Source organism: Equus caballus, chromosome 1 (assembly GCF_041296265.1).
Source record: "Equus caballus isolate H_3958 breed thoroughbred chromosome 1, TB-T2T, whole genome shotgun sequence".
Lineage (NCBI taxonomy): Eukaryota > Metazoa > Chordata > Mammalia > Perissodactyla > Equidae > Equus > Equus caballus.
In genome coordinates this window covers 188,336,491-188,357,378 of record NC_091684.1, presented here as the reverse complement: position 1 = coordinate 188,357,378, position 20,888 = coordinate 188,336,491, and positions in this window count along the sequence as shown.

Sequence of the window (20,888 nt, the reverse complement as noted above, 5' to 3'; positions counted from 1 at the left end):
GACCCTAGAGAAATGTTATTTTTTCTTTTTGTTGCCATCATCATGTTCGTCATCATTAATCTAGAGGTTATTTTTGAAATATTAATTACTGGTTTTTCATTGTTTCTTTCTATTAAAAAGCAACATCAATAATATCTTGATAGATGGAGATAATTTTACAGTTTACAAGGTACTTCTACATGTCTTATCAGATCTTTACAACAATGCTCTGAGTTGAGAGGGATTGGTACCTGCACACTGCAGATCAGACAGTCTCAGAGAGGTTTAGTAACTTGTCCAAAGGCTGACCCCAGGGGGCTTGTGCTGTTCACTTCTCTAGCCCCATAGTACAGTGTAAACTACAGTGTAAATTTCTTGAAGTAGAAACAGTATCTTTTTCTCTTTTGTATACATTGGCTTGTAAATAGTTTTTCTCTCAAAATTTGTTTTCAATTTTGAATATCATAAATATGAAACTGTTGGGGCCCAGGGCAGGCCACCCCCAAATATCCCACTACAGCATGTTGGTTATTTTGAATTAAAGTTACTTGAGCAGCAGAAAGAGCAGTCTGACCCTCCTGTCTCTGTTCCCCTGAAAGCAGGAAATAAACCTCCATGTGAAAGAGGCTCTCCCGCATCCTTGTCACCACAGCTGGGGATTCAGGGCTGAGAAGCCTGTGTAAACAAACCTCGATAATTTACCAACTCAAGCCTAAACTGTTTAAATTCCTCACTAATTACATACCTCAAACCTAAGATTTTTTTGTCCCATCATTCCTCACGAATTTACTGTTTCCTTGTGTAAAAAGATATATGTATATACTATCTGCTTTGTTTTTTCTTGGAGCATCATTTTTATGATCTCCAATACGTATGTATTAAACTGGGTTTTTCTCCTGTTAATTTGGTCTTGTGTCAATTTTATTATTAGTCGAGCCTGAAGAACACAAGAAGGGTAGAAAGGGGAATTTCTCCCTCCCTGACAATACTTTTTAAAAAGGCGTTGTGGAATGTGCCAGGAGCATTCCGAAGGGCTCCTGAGGGGGGATTGGGAGGCATTGCGTGGTCAGACGACATAGAAAAGGTCTCTAGTTGTGCCTGGGTTCATTGGCTGAGGAAAGACACAGACAGCCGGGCATAAAAGTCACACTCATTCATTTGTTGTATTTCCCTCCTTATTTGTCTTCCTCAAATCAGGAAGAACACAGTTAGATGTTCTTGTCCGCTAGAGCACTTTTCCGTGAGAAAGTTTCCACCAATTTGAAGAAAAATGGAAAAAAATAAGGACAGCCTAGTGAGATTTTCCTAAAGCTAATTTTTTTTTTTTTTAAAGATTTTATTATTTCCTTTTTCTCCCCAACACCCCCCGGTACATAGTTGTATATTCTTCGTTGTGGATTCTTCTAGTTGTGGCATGTGGGACGCTGCCTCAGCGTGGTTTGATGAGCAGTGCCATGTCCGCGCCCAGGATTCGAACCAACGAAACACTGGGCCGCCTGCAGCGGAGCGCGCGAACTTAACCACTCGGCCACGGGGCCAGCCCCACCTAAAGCTAATTTTATGCTTCAATTTTTAAAAATTCTAAGTTCAGAATTTTCTGTTGTTTTGCTGTTGAAAAACGTCCTTTTCTGAAATGATACCAATAGTAGACGGCAGTTGATTTTTTTAATTTGTTAAATAGGCAAAATAAAAAGTGGGCAAATATACATTGGCCTTTTAAACTTTACTGGTTCGCGGAATCCAAAGCCTGAGATTGGAGACGTGCACGGTAGTGATGCACCTATGGCCAGGTTCCTTGCACGTTGTAGAAGCCCCGGGCCCGCGCGTGGCGAGCGCGCCTCCCCACCCCGCTGCTCCGCGCCCTGGATAAATACCCTTCCCAGTGAGTAGAATGCGATCTTGCCGAGTTCCTCCTGAAAAGCTGGCTGAGGCACTGTGAAACGTGCCTGCTTTGACTGATGCTCCCATTTCTCTCCCCTAAAATGTCAGACTGACAGGATTCAAAGGAGACATGAAATTAGTTCTTATTGGCTGATTCAGCAATAAAGCCAGGAAGCAGAATCTGCTAAGTGGAAAAAAATCTAAGACTGGGAATGAGAGACTACGAGTATACGGCAAGCCTTAACTGGCTGAGGAAGTTTCTCGTGCCTACAGCTGATAAACTGCTTTTGTAGCTGGATGAAACGTTGGTCCCTGTCAGGACTCACGGCCGCAGAGGCTGTCAGACAGATTGCTGTGTGGCTGAGCAGATAGCATTCAGCCAAAGCCTCTGCGTGGGCCCTCATTACTAGGATTTTCTAGGCAGTTACTAAGGCATCAGCCACCAGGGAATAATTCAATGATAATTTATCCTTAATAACACAATTACCACTTCCATTATTTATTTTAGACCTAAAAACAAAAATCAGGTAAGCTAAAATTGTCCGAAAGGGTCTGTCTAGGGGTTTCTCTTCCATTCCCTCATGGGGCTGCAGCGATGCCAGGCTGAGTCTGTAATCCCGCCAGTTCCACTCCAGAGATCTACAGAAGGAGGAATTGGATGTTGTCTTTGTACTGACGCTTAGATTGTCAAGTAACTTTTACATTCTGGAGCTGCTTTAGGGGATCTGCCCTAGTTTTTCCTGCAGCAGTGGAGCCCTTTGTCATGACTGGAGATGAAGAGCTCAGATCTGCTTCCCCCGAGAACTGGAACTGAGAAGGATAAGGTGGAAGGAAGGTTTCAGGAATTCCCCAGAGTGACTGGCATCTAGTCTGTCCCACTCCATTCCCGAGCCCTCCCACCCCATCACCTATGATGAAGCTAGGCAGTACATCAAGGCCTCCGACAAAAGGCCCATTAGGCAAGCCTGTGATTAAAGCTGATTAGCTAGAAGTCACTGGGAATGTTGAGTTGAAGATCCGTGGTGAATCAGACCCCATTTGCATAAACTACGAGGTGCTTCATTAAGGCTAATCATTTTCTTCTCCTTTGGTAATAAATCATCCTTCTATGGGGCTCATTTAGGCTGAGCTGATGATTCTGCCTTCAGAGCTCTTCAACACTGTTAAGATCACTTTGGCTGTAGTCTTTGGCCTCATTGGCTAGGATGGTCCCTGTTGGAGTCCCATCTCAGAGCTGCGTCCTTGAAAAAGCTTCTAGAAACGTAAGCAGTGATTCATTAGGGTCCATGTGCCAGCGGCCAAGACCCATATGATGATGAAGTGTGCATCCTTTAAAGCAGCAGCAGAACAAATCAGACTTGTTTAAACTGATGAAGCAGTCAGACCACATAGCATTGTGTTGAGCCGCTTGATCGTTAAATAATTTTACACGACCTTCTTGAAATGTGTCTATTTCAATCTAGGAAACTTGACCAGGTTTAATCTTCCAGAGCTCTTGCGTGGATCATTCTTCCTTTGCAATCACTTACGAGAATGATGAAACTGTTTGTTTTGCCCCAAAGGATTACTCCTTCTTATCTCCCGCTCCCAGTGCCTGGGGCACCCCTCCCAGCCCCTCTGAGTCTTCCGTGCTTGTGCCCCTGGAAGCAGTTATCACGTTGTGGTATACTTTCTTCTTTTACTTATTTATCTCTTCCACTCCTTGAAAACAGGGATTCCATGCCTTGCCCATAGCTGACGATAAACATCTATTGAATAAAATGTCATGAATTATGAGACGGTGGCTATAATGGAAGATTATGGAGCCTTTTAAAAGAATAATTTTTTTTCTTTTGAGGAAGATTAGCCCTGAGCTAACGTCTGCTGCCAATCCTCCTCTTTTTGCTGAGGAAGACTGGCCCTGAACTCACATCCATGCCCATCTTCCTCTCCTTTATATGTGGGACTCCTGCCACAGCATGGCTTGCCAAGCGGCGCCATGTCTGCACCTAGGATCCGGGCAGGTGAACCCCGGGCCGCGGAAGCGGAATGTGCACACTTAATGGCTGCACCACCGGGCCGGCCCCTAAAAGAATGTTGATCTCTATATATGGGCATGTAAAGATGCCCACATATTTCATAATGTAGTTATTGAAAAAAAGCAAACTGAAAACCATTATGCATAGGATGGTCCCATTTTTGCAAAGAAAAAAGTGCTTATGTGTATATTCATAGAAAAGGTAAAAAGTGTAAATATGTAGAGGAGAGATCTGGGTGCAAAGGCATGGCTTTTACTTTTAACTCTATAAATTTCTATGTTTTAATTTGTTAGATTGAGTCTGTATTGCTATTATAAATTAAAAACCCAATAAACAATTTTTAAAACCATGACATTATAGATTCTGGTGCTATTATTATTTTTAAAAACTAGTTATTATTATTTTAAAAGACACTGGATTAATTTTCTATGGCTGCTGTGACAAAATACCACAAACTGGATGGTTTAATACAACAGAAATTTATTCTTTCAGTTCTTTTTTTGAGCCTCTTTCTGGAGGTCAGAAGTCTGACACGAAGGCAGAGCTGTGCTCCCGCCAGACTCTAGGACAGAATCCTCCCTTGCCTTGTCTAGCTTCTGGTGGTTGTCAGCAGTCCTCGGCCAACCTTGGCTTATGGACTCATCACTCGAATCCCTGCCTCTGTTTTCACGTGACCTTCCCCTCTGTGTGCCTCTGACCCTTCGCATAGCTTTTTCACAAAGACACTACTCATTGGATTTAGGGTCCACCCTAATCCAGTGTGACCTTATCTTGACATAACTAATTATGTCTACAAAGACCCCATTTTCAAAGAAGGTCACGTTCTGAGGTTCTGAATGGACTGGAATTTTGAGGGGACACAATTCACCCCAGTACAAATACTTACTAAAAGCAGTTACTAACAAGGGCCAGGACCAACAAGCTTTATGTGTCAGAATGTCTTTTCTGAAGACTGTTGTCTGGGCGGGTAGCTCACCATTACGATCTGCGGGAGCCCATTGCACTGGCATGGGATGGGAGCACCGGGTGGCGGTGCTGCTGCTGCAGATTTGGAGACCCTGACAAGCCGTCGGCTGGTGTCTCCTCTGGCCTTAGACCCAAATCCACTTGGCTCTGCCACTGCAGTTCTGGGATGAAGTGGCTTTTTGTTCCTCTTCTAATCTCTAGTTTTACTTTTGGGATGAGATTTTGTTTAATTTACAAATTTAATTCTCTTCTTCCTTTGTTTTTTTTTAAAGATTATTGTCTACTAGATATGAGGCTCTGTAGCGTACACAAAATGAATTCTTTTGCTCTTGAGGATCTTGCAGTTTGGTTTGCGAATGTTAACCCTGTACTTACTGATTCTAAGATATACATTTTAACATTTCTAAAATTGGAATTCTTCTTACAGTTCATGGCATGACATAGTTTAATTAGCAGCATTTAACATTTCTTAATGGTAAATAACATGACACGTCTTAACACTTAATGTTTTCAGATTCAATGAGATACGGTAGTGTGGGAAATCTGGGCAAGTTTACTCGCCATTACACTTGATAAGCGCATGCTGTGAGGGATTGTGGGTTAGGAAATACAAATCTGTAGTATTTTTTGATATAGTTTTTTAAATAAAAATATTTATGTTTACATGTTTATTATTATTATTTTAAATTGAGGTATAATTGACATATAACATGTTAGTTACAGGCGTACAACATAATGATTTGATTTTTGCATATATTGTGAAATGATCACCACAATAAGTCTGGTTGACATCCATCACCAGACATAGTAACAAAAATCTTTTTCTTGTGATGAGAACTTTCAAGATCTATTGTCCTATCAACTTTCAAATATGTAATATAGTATTATTAACAATAGTCACCATGCTGTACATTACATCCTCGTGACTTAACCTGTTTTGTAACTGGAAGTTTGTACTTTCTGACCCTCTCCACCCATTTCACCCATTTCCCACCACCCATCTCTGGCAACCACCAATCTGTTCTCTTTCTATGAGCTTGTTTTTTTCTTTTCTTTTAAAGTTTTTTTAGATTCCACATATAAGTGAGATTACATGGTATTCGTCTTTGTCTGACATTTCATTTAGCGTAACACCTTCAAGGTCCATCCTTGTGCTTGCAAGTGGCAAAATTTCATTCTTTTTAATGACTGAATGATATTCCATTATATACATATATCATTGTACCATTATGTGTAGTATATATATACCACATCTTCTTTATCCATTCATCTACTGATGGACATTTAGGTTGTTTCCATGTCTTGGCTATTGTAAATAATGCTGCAATGAACATGGGGGTGCATATACCTTTTTGAGTTAGTGTTTTCATTTTCTTTGGATAAATACCCAGAAGTGGGATTGCTGGGTCATATGGTAGTTCCAGTTTTAATTTTTTGATGAACCTTCATACTGTTTTCCACAGTGGCTGCACCAATTTACATTCCCACCCACTATGTTCAAGGGTTCCCTTTTCTCCACATCCTTGCCAAAACTTGTTATTTCTAATTCCCTTATTTCTAACATTCATTTCAAAAATATGACTCATCACCTACTATTTGCAAGGAATAGAGCATATCTAAACCTACTTTTAAAAACAATATTAGAACTTACATTTACCAAGCAGGAGATCTGGACATCATTAAAATCCTACAAGGCAAAAACATTTGTGAACCAGGGAGAAGGCAAGTCCAGGATCAACAGTGGGCAAAGTTTTCAACTTGTGCCTTTCCCTTTGGTAAGTTTCTTCCAACAAACTGAGTTTTTGAGTTTATTACCAGCTAAACCACAGTCTTTAAGGTTGAAAATTCACTGGTGTCAACTTACTGCTTGGCTTTTCCCCAAGCCTCAGATCAATTGTCAATACTTACTGTTCATGCTGTTTGCACAAAATATCCTTTGTGTAATGCAAATTTCTGTCCCTTCCCCCAAAGGGCTAAAATATCACGTGGAGAAGGGGAGAAAATGCAAAAAGAATTCTGAATCTAATTCATGAGGTTTTTTTTTCCAAGTAGTATTTGTGTCAGAGTTAGAAATGAGCTAAGTTTGATGATTCACTAGCTAAAAGAAAATGGTTTTATGTGGCAAACCTACTGCCCCAGAAAATAAGTAATGAAAGAAGCTCTTAAAATAGCAGGTATAAAATTGACATTCCGTGGGAGACTATGTGTTCCCTACTGTTCTTTTTAGTGAGGATCCTTTTTGGGCACTGTGCTGAGAACTGGGACCTGCTGGCAGAATGAGCGCATCACCTAAGGATGTGCATCCTTTTCTGGGGCAAAGGTTAGTGCATTTCTGGTGTCTGCAGGATAGTTGTATCATGTCAGGTGGAAGTAAGACCTTGTTGTCTTTATTTGGATGTTAAGTATGGTTTAAGGAGATCTGTATGGATGCCAAGTTGACAAGGGGTGGACTTGTGATGGTTAATTTTATGTGTCAACTTGGTTAAGCCATGGTAACCAAGTAGTTGGTCAAACATTATTCTAGATTTTTCAGTGAAAGTATTTTTCAGATGCGATTAACGTTTAAATCAGTAGACTTTGAGTAAAGCAGATTGCCCTCCATAATGTGAGTGGGCCTCATCTAATCAACTGAAGACTTTCACAGAAAAAGACCTGACCTCCCTGAAAGAAGAGGGAATTCTGCCAGAAGACTGCCTTTGCACTTGAAGTGCAAGATTGACTCTCCCCAGGCCTCCAGCCTGCTGGCCCACCCTGCATTTTGGACTTGTCAGCCTCCGCAATCATGTGAGCCAGTTTTTAAAAATAAATCTCTACCTATCTATCTATCTATCTATCTATCTATCTATCTATCTATCTATCTATCTAACTATCTATCCATCTATCCATCCATCTATCCATCCATCCTATTGGTTCTTTGTCTCTGGAAAACCCTAACTAATCCAGATTTTGTGAAAGACACATCTTATAGAGGCATAAGATACTTTGTCCTGGGTTTAAGATCTCAGTGCACGGCAGACACCAATCTCTTACTACTTGCTATTTTCCTCTTTAGGCAAGGAATTATACTGGAGAGGCTGTGATATTTCTTTGGGTGAAAAAAGTTGAGGGGAAGCTTTAACTGAGGGGCAAATGGGTCTTGCTCTAAATTCTTAAGCTACTGCTGATAGAATCCTACATTTCCCCCAGTTTCCCCAAATGGGCATGGGGGCTAGCTGTTGGAGACCTTGATTGGTGTTAGCAGTGAAACTTTGGTTGTTAGTACAAACTTTACATTTCAATTGCTTAGATGTCCTTCTGTTTAGGAAGGGATGGCCCTATCTCCATAATGTAAACAAAGAAACAAATATGATGGCCCACATCTTCTCGGCCCAAATGTAGGCATACAGGGCTACCTCAAGGAAAGGAAGCTCCTGTCCAAGGCTGATGGGAGGAGGAGACAGGGAGAGGCTGGCTGTATTCAGATAGGTCTTCTGTCTTTCCTCACACAGTCTTTCTTATCTGGTTTGGCTCAAGCACTACCTCCTCCATGAGGCCTTCTAAACGTGAATGGAATTTTCTTTCTCCTCCAGATGCCCCTCAGAGACTGCTCATCTCTTTACTCTCTTTCACAGCAAAACTTCTTGAGTCGCTATCTCCCCATCCTCACCTCACTTTCTTCCACATCTGACTGCATTCAGGCTTTTGTTCTCATCATGCCACAGACACTGCCCTAGTCAAGGTCCCTTGAGACCAGATTCAAAGGTCACTTCTATGTTTTTATCTTCTTTAACATTTCAGGGGCACTGACCATTTAGTTTTTCTTGAAACATGTTTTTTTAGGTTTCTGTTGAGTAGAATTAAAACTGGGTTTCCTTCTACCTCATTCACTATTCCTTCTCAGATATCTTTGCTGGCATTTCTCTGGCTTAACCTTGAAGATTTAGCATATCTAATAGCTCAGTCCTGTACTCTATCTAATTTCTCTGCATAAGTAATCTCACCAGGCCCATGGCTTTAAATATCACCCATATGCGTCAAAAATCTACATTTCGAGTCCTGGCCTTTGCCCTGAAATTGATGCTTGCATATCCAAGTGCCTCCTTCATCCCTCCACTAATTGTTCCTTGTGTTTGAAATGTGCGCCCTGATCTTTTCACAGCTAGTTCCTTCTTGTTATTTGGTTCTCAACTTATGTAGTGTCTATACAAAACTTGTCAACTGGCTATTTGTATATCTGTCTATCTATCTGTCATCTGTCCATCATCAATCACATCACTTGACTTTAATTCTATGCATAACTTACACCAGTATATGACATCTTTCTTTTTTGTTTACTTATTTTTTTTGTATCCATCACTTAAATGAAAATTCCCTGAGATTATAAGCGTGCCTGACACAGACAAGGGGCCCAATAAATATTTCTTGAGTGATTTGATTGAAAGATTATGACTTATAGCTCACAATTCACCATTCAAGTTTCTACTACCATATGACGTTTTTCTGTTATTCGTCTGGATATCTATAGATTTTATATTCCATAAGGGGAGGGGTTAGGTCCAGATGGTGTTTGGCAAGTGTTCCCACTTTTAGGCAGAAACACCATGTGGCCACAAAAGAGATGAGGTCTAGCAATAAAAGCAACCAGCTGCAAATTGCAGACTCAGTGTCTAGCCTGCTTGGTCTCTGTCCATGCATTAACTCCCACCCCTACTAACGGTCCTCTTCCTTTGACGTTTTTATCTTAGAGACTATCTTTCCTAATGCAGCTCCAATCTGTCACTTCCTCTGCCTGATGTTCCCATTCAGGATGACCGACTTCCAGCCCCTTTTCTGTTCCCTTTTGAGGGTGAGTGGAGCTGGAAGCAGAAGCAATATCTTTTGCTTACTTTTCTTGGTATCTGTCTTTATTTCTCCTTTACTTTTGAAGGATAGTTTCTCTGGATATAAAGTTCTAGATTGGTGGTTTCTTCTTTCAACACTAAATATTTCATGCTGCTCTCTTCTTCCTTGCATGGTGTCTGACAAGAAGTCCACTGTAATTCTTATCCTTGTTCCTCTACAGGTAAGGGTTTTCTGTTTTTGTTTTTTTATTTCTCTATCTTTCTTCAAGATTTTCTCTATGTCTTTGATTTTCTGCAGTTTGAATATGACAAGCCTAGGTATATATTTGGGGGGTATTTTTCTTGCTTGGTGTTCTCTGATCTTCTTGGATCTGTTGTTTGGTATCATTAATTTTGGAATTCTCAGCCGTTATTACTTTAAGTATTGCTCTTGCTCAGATTTCTCTGTCTTCTCCTTCTGATATTTCAATTATTGTATACTATACCTTTTGAAATTATCCCATAGTTCTTGGATGTTGTATTCTATTTTCTCTTTTCATTCTCTTCTCTCTTTATATTTCAGTTTTGGAAATTTCTATTGACCCATCTTCAAGCTCACTGATTCTTTCCTCAGTTATGCCTAGTGTCCTAATGAACCCATCAAAGGCATCCTTCATTTCTGTTATAGTGTTTTTGACTTCTAACATTTCCTTTTGATTCTTGCCTAGAGTTTCCATCTCTCTGCTTATATTACCCATCTGTTCTTGCATGCTATCTGCTTTTTGCATTAGAGCCCTTAGCATATTAATCATAGTTATTTAAAATTCCAGACCAGGCCTAATAAAACCAACATCAATGTCGTATCATGGTCTGATTCTGATGCTCGCTTTGTCTCTTCAGACTGTCTTCTTTCTTTCCTTTAAGCATAACTTGTATTTCTTTCTTTTTTTTGAGGAAGATTAGCCCTGAGCTAACATCTGCTGCCAATCGTCCTCTTTTTGCTGAGGAAGATTGGCCCTGAACTAACATCCATGCCCATCTTCCTCTACTTTATATGTGAGAAGCCTGCCACAGCATGGCTTGATAAGCAGTGCATAGGTCTGCATCTGGGATCTGAACTGGTGAACCCTGGGCTGCCGAAGTGGAACGTGCGGACTTAACCACTGTTCTACTGGGCTGGCCCCATAACTTGTATTTTCACTCTTGAAAACTGTATATGATGTACTAAGTAATAGGAACTGAGGTACATAAGCCTTTAGTGTGAGGTTTTATGTTAATTTGGCTGGCAGTTGGACTGTGTTTGCTATAGCTGTAGGTGCCAGAGGCTTCAATTCCTCTAGCATCTTTGTCTTTGTCTCTCCCATTGTCTTTGGGTTTCCCTAAGAATTCGTTCTTAAATAGAGTCTGAGTCTCACAGATTTTTTAGCTGAATTCACTGTTATTATATTGTTGGTAAGGTATTGGGGAGGGAAAGTGTTCTATAATCTTATTATTAAATCTCAGTCTTTTAGTGGCCAAGCATCTCTGGCTGTGACCTTCACACATGTGTTTCTTTTTTGTTTTTTTCCCAGGAAGATTAGCCCTGAGCTAACATCTGCTGCCAATCCTTCTCTTTTTGCTGAGGAAGACTGGCCCTGAGCTCACATCCATGCCCATCTTCCTCTACTTTATATGTGGGATGCCTGCCACTGCATGGATTGCCAGGCAGTGCCATGTCCACATCTTGGATCCAAACCCCAGTCCGTCTAAGTGGAATGTGTGAATTCAACCACTGCATCACCAGGCCGGCCCTCACATGTGTTTCTTATCTCCTCTCCCCGTTCCTTTAAATGAGATGAAGTTTAGAGGGGGCTACAGTGGGAAAACTGCCCTTGCTCCAGGTAAGATGAGCTCCGGACAGTAGACCTTTGTTATGGAGAACACTCTGTACATATTTCCCCGCAGTCACTCTTGACTTCCCCTTGCCACAGCCAAGAGGTGATTGTTGTTGGCTATTCACCGTGAGAACTTGGTGCGGTTCCTGGGGATAAAACCCATGAAAGTGTGAGGGCCCCTAAGACCTACAGCCCTCAGGATTTTCTCACTCCCAAACTAGTCCATACTCAGCCTCCAGCAGTTCTTCAAAATCACTAAGTGTTCCTACCAGTTTATGGCCCTAATGGCTTCTGCTCCAGATGAGTAGATCTCAGCTGTGGCTCTTCAGGATTTGGCGTGATGGTTTGCCCTGCAACTTCAATTCTCTGAGGTTTCCAAGAAAAGTCATTGATTTTCAGTTTAACATTTTCTTTTCCTAAAGCTGGAAGAGATGATTTCTAAGTTTTTAACACCTTGGGCCCCAATCTGGAAGTCTAGGTATCTTTTACAGTACCTAGTGCTGTGCTAACAGGCATTGGCACACCACGTCTTGGCTGCATTTCCGCGAACACTACCCGACCCACTGCCCCAGCACTTCCTGCAGCTGCACAGGACACTCTTCCTGCCAAGGGAAGAAAGTCAGAGCTTCAGCAAATTATGTTTTAATGGCTGCCAATCCCTGAAATGTAGGCACTAACTTAGTACTTGGATTGAATGATGGATGACAGCCAAGATTAAGATGGGGTTGTCCCACTCAGCTTCTTGTTTCCTTGTCCCAGACATGTATATTTGCATTTTGGCCAAAAAACACTTCTCTATCGGGCTGGAGCCTCAGCCTCCTCAAGAAGAACAATTTCTGGCATGTCAGTTGTATAGAACCTTCCATGTGGCCTTGGGTTTTGGGGTGTGGAGACTCACTCTGAAGTCTTTGATTTTCTTATTTATGGTTTTGCTTTTTGCTCAATGGTAATACCTTTCTTTTTCTCCCTTCCTTCCTTTGTTTCCTTTCCCTTTTTAATATTAGTATTTAGCACGTTTGTGTTAAGTTAAATGTTTTACTAATTAATGTTAGCTTTTAGCAGAATAAGACCATTTAGCTGAAGATGACTGCCTGGTGAGATTTTTCATTACTAATTTGAAATGCAAATTAATATAGGCAATTACCAGATACTATACACAGTCTTAAAATAGAAGTCTTTAAATGACATTTCCCTGGCAATCTGTGTGAATCCCAAAGATTAGGCATTCTCTTTATTCAATAAACTAAATATGCATCCACAGCCCAATGTGAGGTTGCCATCACATAATCTTTCTTAATTGTAGCCAGCTCTGAAGTAAAGATGACCTTATCAAATAACAGTTACCTAAAGAATTACTTCCTGCTTCGGAATATATGTTTGGAAAGAGAAAAACATTTTATGTGTTGGGTATAGATTCTGATGGCCTCAGAGAAGGGCATTTTTGGGAGATGGATTTTTTCCCTTAGTCAGAAAGAAGGGAACTAACATTTAGTGAGTCTTTCTTGCATCAAACACTTTCTGTTTCTTCAATATTCAATGAATATTTATTGAATGCTCCCATATTTTGGCCATATATTTTAATTGCTGGGGATGCAGTGGGAATCAGGCAAAGTCCCTTCTCTCGTGATTCCTGTATTCTGATTGGGAAAATAAAATGAATCCAGAGAAGTACCCTGATGTGGGACTGAATATGGTGGGGAGGGTGAGAAGAGAGTGCACATTAGATAGGGCAGAACTAGCAAGGCATTTTTGAGACAGTGACATTTGCATGGAGCTATTAAAGAGTCAGCCAACCACTCATTTTCACAACTTGAGACAAAGGCAACATTAGCTCAGCTGGTACAGGCACAGAAATGAATTACTCAACTAGGTTAGGTAATTTCTCTATGGTACACAGACTTCACATCTTATTCCATTTGCCTCCAAAGCTGCTCACTGCCCAGCACATCCCACAGGTCCTCGCTCACCAGCTGCCTCGGGCTTGGGCAGAGACAAACTTTTTGTTCACCTGATCTTAAACTTTAGATTTTCGCGGAATAGAGAATTTTCTAAGAAAACTGAATTTTCTAAGAAATGCTAAGTCATCTATTATATCAGTAAGAACATTAAACAGAAAAAAAGACAGCCTGTTACCTTTAATTATGTTTTCATTAAAAAGGATGTTTTAATACCAAAAATGTTAAAAGGATATTTTCAGAGATTAAAGGACATGACTTCAATTAGAATAAAATTAGCTTTATGAAACACACATTATTTTGTCTCTATTTTACTTCTTTCAGAGGGAGACACTAGCCCTACAACATAAATGGACCCATTTGAGAACCAATGGACTCAACGATTTTGGGGATTATCTTCAACCTTGAGAATCTTAGATTGATGGAAACCCCTAAGCTTACTGTGCGAAGAGTCAGTGCAGGAGATGCCGTGTGGTGAGAATGTAAACTTTCTGTTAATTGCATCAGTCCAGGAAAGGGCAAGTCATCTTGACCTAAATATTTTCAGTTTAGGTCTTTTCCCTTGAAATGTTTATCTATTTAGGGAAGAGGAGATGATGTATTCTCTGTTCATTAAAAAGTTCAAACACAACTTAAAGCTCTTTACAAAATAATTCACAAACTATTTTTCCATAGGCAGTGGCTCACATTGGCTTGAATAAATTAAGAGATTAGATTCATTGCTTTTCCTATTAATTAAGTATGGGGTTAGAAATGATCATTTGGGCTTCTATTAACAGGAGTATATGTGTATCTTTGTCATGAATAGTCAAGTATTGATCAACTTATGATAGTGATGTATCTGTATTTCTTTTCCTAACTGTGAAACACAAGCAAAACTAGGAAATATAAAAGAATAAATACTATTTAGAATTCTATAAAAGCATAATGATAATTGCAGAGGAAATGGTTGTACACAACAGCAGCAATTAGCATCTCTGAGGCCCTTTCTATGTCTTTCAAGTACCTACTTGTATCAGTTGTACCAGAGCTCATCTCATAGACACACAGGAGAAGAGGTGTTGGGCTATAGCCTCAAGGATCAATTGAAATTTCAGCTCTGTACATAAGTAAAAATCGCAAAGATACAAGCTTTTGGAGTGTCTGACTCCTTTTTTGGTCAATATAACCATTCTTACCCTCACACTATTTTATCTCCCTCTCTTAGGCTTAATGGCATGAGCTAAAAGCAGTTGATCTCACAAAGCAATTGGAAGGATGAAGAGAAACACAAATTATGAAAAATGTGCCAGACACAGGTGAATGCATTCTACAATATTAATAAAGTCCTAAAATGCTTAGAATTCGTTTGAAGGCTTTCCTCTGATTGATGTTTAATATGTGTTTTTTTTTAATTTTAAAAGAAGTTAAGGATGGTAGAAGGAAGAAGTAGGAAACATAAAAAGAAACTAATCACCTGCAATCCCACCACAAGACAGGCACTATTAATGTTTTCCTCAGTTCCTTCCAGTCTTTAAAAAATATATACATATGATAACATATTACAATATATAACTAAATAATAATGATTATATATCATTATATGTTATCAATATATAATATTTAAAATAAATACATATTTATTAAAACAGAATTATAGTGTGTATATAATTTTCTACCCTTTCATTAAATAATATTATGAGGCATTCTACATGACAACAAATATTTTCATGCACATGCTTTGTATGATGGCCTAATATTTTATCATATAGAAATATTGAACTTTTTCTAATTGGTTGCCCACTCTTAGGCATTAATGTTGTTTCTAATTTTTCCTTCTTAAAAATAGTGCTGCAATGAACGTGATCAAATACGAGTTTGTTTGCAACTTTGAAATATTTCCTTGGATTAGATTTCCGTAAGTGGAATTGCTATGTTAAAGAATGTGAACCCTCTCAGAATCTTTACAGCAGAAATGTAGAAACAACCCACCAGTGTGGTCTAATAATTCCCACTTTACATATCTTCACCCCTGCAAGTATTATCCTTGAAAAAATGAGTTTGATAACTTGATAGATGAAAAAAATCTCATTATTATATTAATTTGAATTTTTTCCTTTATTATTTTTTAGTGAGATTCATTCATGTGTTTGTTCATTAAAATTTCCACAAAACATCATGTTGGCATCCGGCTTCAGTGGCGAGTGACCTATGCAATCGTGCGATGCTCCACTGCTCAGAAGGGCCTCGTGCTTGTTTTAATGCTCTGCTGTCACCATCTTGGAATTCATGAAAATTTTATCTTTGAACTTACGTTTTGTAAGTGAAGTCTGATGGGACAATGGAATATGCATGTGAGCAGAAGAAATCAGTGCAATAAGTGTGTCCGCTGTTCCTCACCACTCTATTTGCATGTGGTATTTGTGATGGTCCATGAGCACAGAGATCTGATCCACCCAGGATGCATAGGAGTGAGTGAGTTAGTGTGGTACATCTAAATGGAGTGAGCTCCAGAGGTTCTGACAGCTCCAAGTGTCCAGACTTACTGTTTGCACCAGAACTTGCTTCGAATGCAGAAAGAAAGTAATAGTTTTCTAAGAAACATGAACAACCAAGGAACCCTATCATATCCTTTCTCACTCGTGTTACTTTCTTGTATTAGCCAACCACTTATGTTGAACATAATCATGTGAAGGGAAAGAAAAAGATCAGACAACCCATAGTTCCTTTTCCCTTCAGTCTTTTCTTGCTTGTCATAAGAAAGAGAATATTGTGATCAAAAGCAAGAGAGTCAACAGCCCTGGAATTAAACTGTGAATTCACAATGTTGTTCACCCAATGTCCACAACTGTTTCTGATTCTCCTACCCGATGAGAATGGAAAAGAACATATCTGCCAGCTCAGTTGGGACATGCCAGAGGCTATGTTAAAAATCTCTTCTAGTAAAGGTATCACATTGGTACATTAACAGCAGTTGAGGCTTCTCATTAGTTAAGATGGCAGTAGTTAACTGTCATACACTATGATCCAGACTGGGGTTTGTAGGGGACAGGCTGGTGAATTAAATGAGAATATGATGGAACCATCACCTCTGCATCTCTTGTGTCTTTCGGAGGGATGCTAATGTCTGCTATTCTATCTAGGGTGCAAAATATTCTTGATTTACTATCTTAGCTGAGGATTGGGAGTGGAAATTTCAGGGTTTCTGCTTCACCTTTACTAGTATAGTAATTTTATTCATAGACAAAGGAAGCTATATTAGGGTAGTGGCAGTGCCTGAGTATGGCCAGTCTAATTATACATTTGGGAATTGGGAAATGCCAGCGGGGATGCCTGTGGACCCAGTGGACTTACTGTAGGATGACTTTAGTCTGGGAATCCATTTATTGCCCAACTTCCATACACCCCTACTCTAACAGGAGGGCCACAATGGAGCTTTGAGCCCTTGGATATTAGTATCTGGTTTTGAAATTTGGGGAGTATTCTCTCCTCTTCAATTTTCTGGAAAAACTTGTGTAGAATTGACATTATTTCTTCCTTAAATGTTTGGCAGAATTCAGTGAGGCCACTGGTGAATGGAAGGATTTTAACAATAAATTTAGTTTCCTTAATTGATATGGGGTTATTCAGATAAAGTGAAAGAGCCAGATGTCCCCTCTCTCTAGTGTATGGTCAACCAAGTAAATGGCTACAGGTCTTGGGCGGAAAGTCTGGAGGAATCATTACTTTGTATACCGGCTATTGTGTTGCAGGGCATTCCTCTAGGGGAACAGGTTCTCTTTCAGAAGAGGGGTTCTGGTTCAGAGAAGGGGCTTGGGTCTGGAAATGGGGCAGAGGATTGTGAATTTTCGTGGAGGGCTGATCTCAGCCCTCTGCTCATCTTTCTTCATCTCTTTTGATTATGCTATGCAATGCTCTTGTTGGCATTCCAACTATCTCGCCTCTAGGCATATGTAAGAAGAGTGTACGAGCCATATCCATAGATCCCTTTGAGTCAGGGTTGGCTGGCTGCCATTCCAGTTTGTTCTTCACTTTGAATAATTGTGTCCTCCTTTTCTTGAGGGTTAAGTGCTACCTTTTGGCTTCTCCTAGTTTGGGTTCCTACCCTTCCTGTTGTTACTAAGGAGCCCAGTTATACGATAGTGTCTCTGACTGTCTGTACTGGTCTCAGTGATAATGGTGACCCCTCACCTGAGCGTTCCTCAGTGCCTTGGCAAGGGGAGAGTTCTCTGGCTGTCTCTAGGAGTATAGTCTGCTGGTGGGTTTTATGATCTTATGTGATTATTCTATTCTAGCATGCCCACTTCTCTGAACCTGCTGATTTCTTCCTCCACAGCTTGTCACAGACGTTCTGGCATACATTTAATGTGAACCATCACTTTTCTCAGGCTCTTAAGAGCTGTCCCATCAGTGTATTTAAGCCAACTCAAGAGTCCCTTCCTGTGGTATTAAATTGAGAAACAGGGAGAGAGTCTCGCTCTTAAAAAATTCTCCCTTATCCAACTTTATATTCCTCATCCCCAGCAAATCTATTCCTGGTAACAACTGTCTTAGGTATGGTTTCTAGAAACATGAGATTCTTGTGTAAGTTATTTACAGAGGGAGTGTTCTCTAGGGAAAACTGTAAGGGAGTGAGGGAGGCATAAGAGAGGAGAGGAAGCCGAGCAAAGATGTGTTTCAAGAGAAGTCTAGCCTTGGCCGGGCCCCACAGGGAGCTCTGGAGCGTGAATGTTGCTGCAGAAGTGTCCTTCCCAAAGGCAAGGGGGCAGAGTGTTACACTGTTAAATCAGCCAGCTGTCTTCACGCTTGGGGTGGGGTGTAATGTCCCTGGCATCTTAAGGCAAAGTGACTCTCAACTCTCATGAGCTGAGGACAATCCTGCTGAGAAGGATGGGTTCGCTGGCCCAGTAGAGGAGATGTAGGGGGCACGCCCAAACCAGAGTTAGCTCCTGTGGATGTTCCCTGTATGCCCGGAGGGAACCTGCGCACTCTGTTCAGTCGTACCTACACTTACAGCCATTTGGGATCTGAGAACAGGACCTTAAAAGGAATTTCTTTTTAATACTTTCTACCTTGGTGGATAAGCCATTTCACTGGATGTGTAAGGACCAAAACGGACTTCAGCTACTTCGTAAACAGCTGAGTTATGTGACATGAGAACCACTATACAGATTTGGGAGGTTAGTGATATTTTTTGCAACATAAAAATTCAGAGATGTCTTTTATCCTAGGTTTTTTAAGTGAGATGTTGAATTGCACAAACATTGAGTATTATGTGTGTTTTATTATTCAACGTTGTCAGAAAGTAAAACATAAGCTCTGAAAAAGCCCAAGAACAGGTAAGTAACCATATTCCTGAGTAATGATTGTAGGGAAGATGACTTCTTACTTTTTCTTACTGTAAGTGGTGTTAACTATTAAACTAATTGTGTCTGTTTTAATGTGATTTGATGTTGTTTTTAACAAAAATGGGTATCAGATTGAGAGTCCAAGAAGAAATTAATTTTTTTCCTCATTGCAATTAATGGTAAGTATACTTAATTTAAAAGAATCAGGAATTTAACTACTTTCACTAAATAAAGGAAGACTATATCAATTAGATAAAGATTATTATTTTTATAATAGTCGGACCTTCTGTGCCTTTGTCTAATTTTTCTGTTTGCTCAGTTTTGAGAGGGGTGTGTTAAAATCTCTAAATAAAACTTTGGATTTATCTATTTTCTCCCTCCAGTTTTGTGAGTTTGCCTTATATATTCTGAGGCTATATTTTTAGGTATATATGTGTTAATGATGATTATAGTTTATTAGTCTGTTGTTCACTTTACAAGTATTTAATTTGCCTTTTTGTCTCTGATAAGATGAAGGTTTTTGCCTTGAACTCCATTCTGTCATATATTGGTTGCCACTCTATTTTGTTTGTATGTTTATTTTGCCTGGTATGTCATTTTCATACTTTCTTATTTTTTGTGTTATTATATTTACAGTTCTTTTGAAAAGTCTGTGTGAATATTCCTATCATTTAGTTAGAGAATTTAACCCTTTACATGTATTATAATTAGTTTTCTTATCATGTTTATAGATTAATCCATGTTTTTTGTATGTAACTCTAATCCATTTGTTTTCCTTGCTGTGCAGAATTTTACTGTATGAATACGTCAAAATTTATTTATTCTTTTGTAGGTGAACATCTGGCTTGTTTCCAATTTTAGGTTACTACAAATAAGACTGCTGTGAACACTCTTTATATTTATCCTGTGTGCACATGTTTAGCTAGGCTGTGTCAGGCCTAGGAGAGGGGTTGCTGAGTCATAGGATAGGGCAGCTTTGGTTTTTCTAGATAATGCCAAACTGTTTTCCAGAGTAATTGTGCCTATTTATATTTCTGACATTGGTGCTGACAGTTTCTCTTCACATCCTCAACAACACTTGGTATTGTCAGACTTTTAAATTTTTTCTACTTTGGGTCTGTAGTGACATTTGATTCTTATAATTCATTGACATAAAATATGTTTTTTAGCCATTTGGATTTCTTCTTTTATGAAGGGTTTGTTCAAATATTTTGCCTGGATCTACTGATTATTAGCCAAGTAACTTTAAGCAAGCCATGTCTCAATTTTCTCATCTATAGAATGGGTAATAAAATCGGTGACTTTCACATAAGATGACTTTGATTTCTTAATACAACAGCGCCAAGTTGGCATTGCTGCTTCTGTCCAAGGCGGAGAATTATATTTACCTGAATCACCTCTCTAGCATCGTTCCAAGTTACTGTGAATCAAACGAGGAAGTGCACGAGATCTGGAAGGCAGAAATGAAGCAGAGATATCTTGGGATGTTGGGAGAGAAAAGCAAAGGTGATGGACAGACACAGAGGTGTCTGGTGGGTACCAGGGTGTCACTGTTCTGCTTTGCATCCAGCTTATTTTCCTGACTGCTGGCCATGCTGATCAACAGTGATCCTTAGCCCCCTACCTGGCCTTTGGTTCCAGGCCCACAAATGTGGTGATTTCTACAGAGGAGGAAACTTCCCCACAGTAAAAGTTTCCATAGAAGAGACAGAATTCAGAATCTCCATGGTTGCTGAATTTTCCTGAAGTTCCCCCCGTCCACCTGAGCTGGCTGACATGGTTAGTGGTTATTTTCTATTCGATTCTCTTATTTCCCCCTTCCAGACCTTCATTAGCCCCACTGCTACCAAATCTGTGTAAACTTTCATTCCTGTATAAAACCTCTTATTTCTGTAATCCTTGCAGAAGCTCCCGATACTCTGATTTAACTCTGATACAGTAGTTTTGACAGTGAATTAAAATAAACATGCAAAAGTTCTTTCAAAGCTCTAAATTGCTATTCAAAGGTAATTACTTGGTTGAGCTAAATAATGTATTGCTGAGCTTCTTACAGAGAGAACAGATTAGGTGACATTTAAAATGGCAAGGA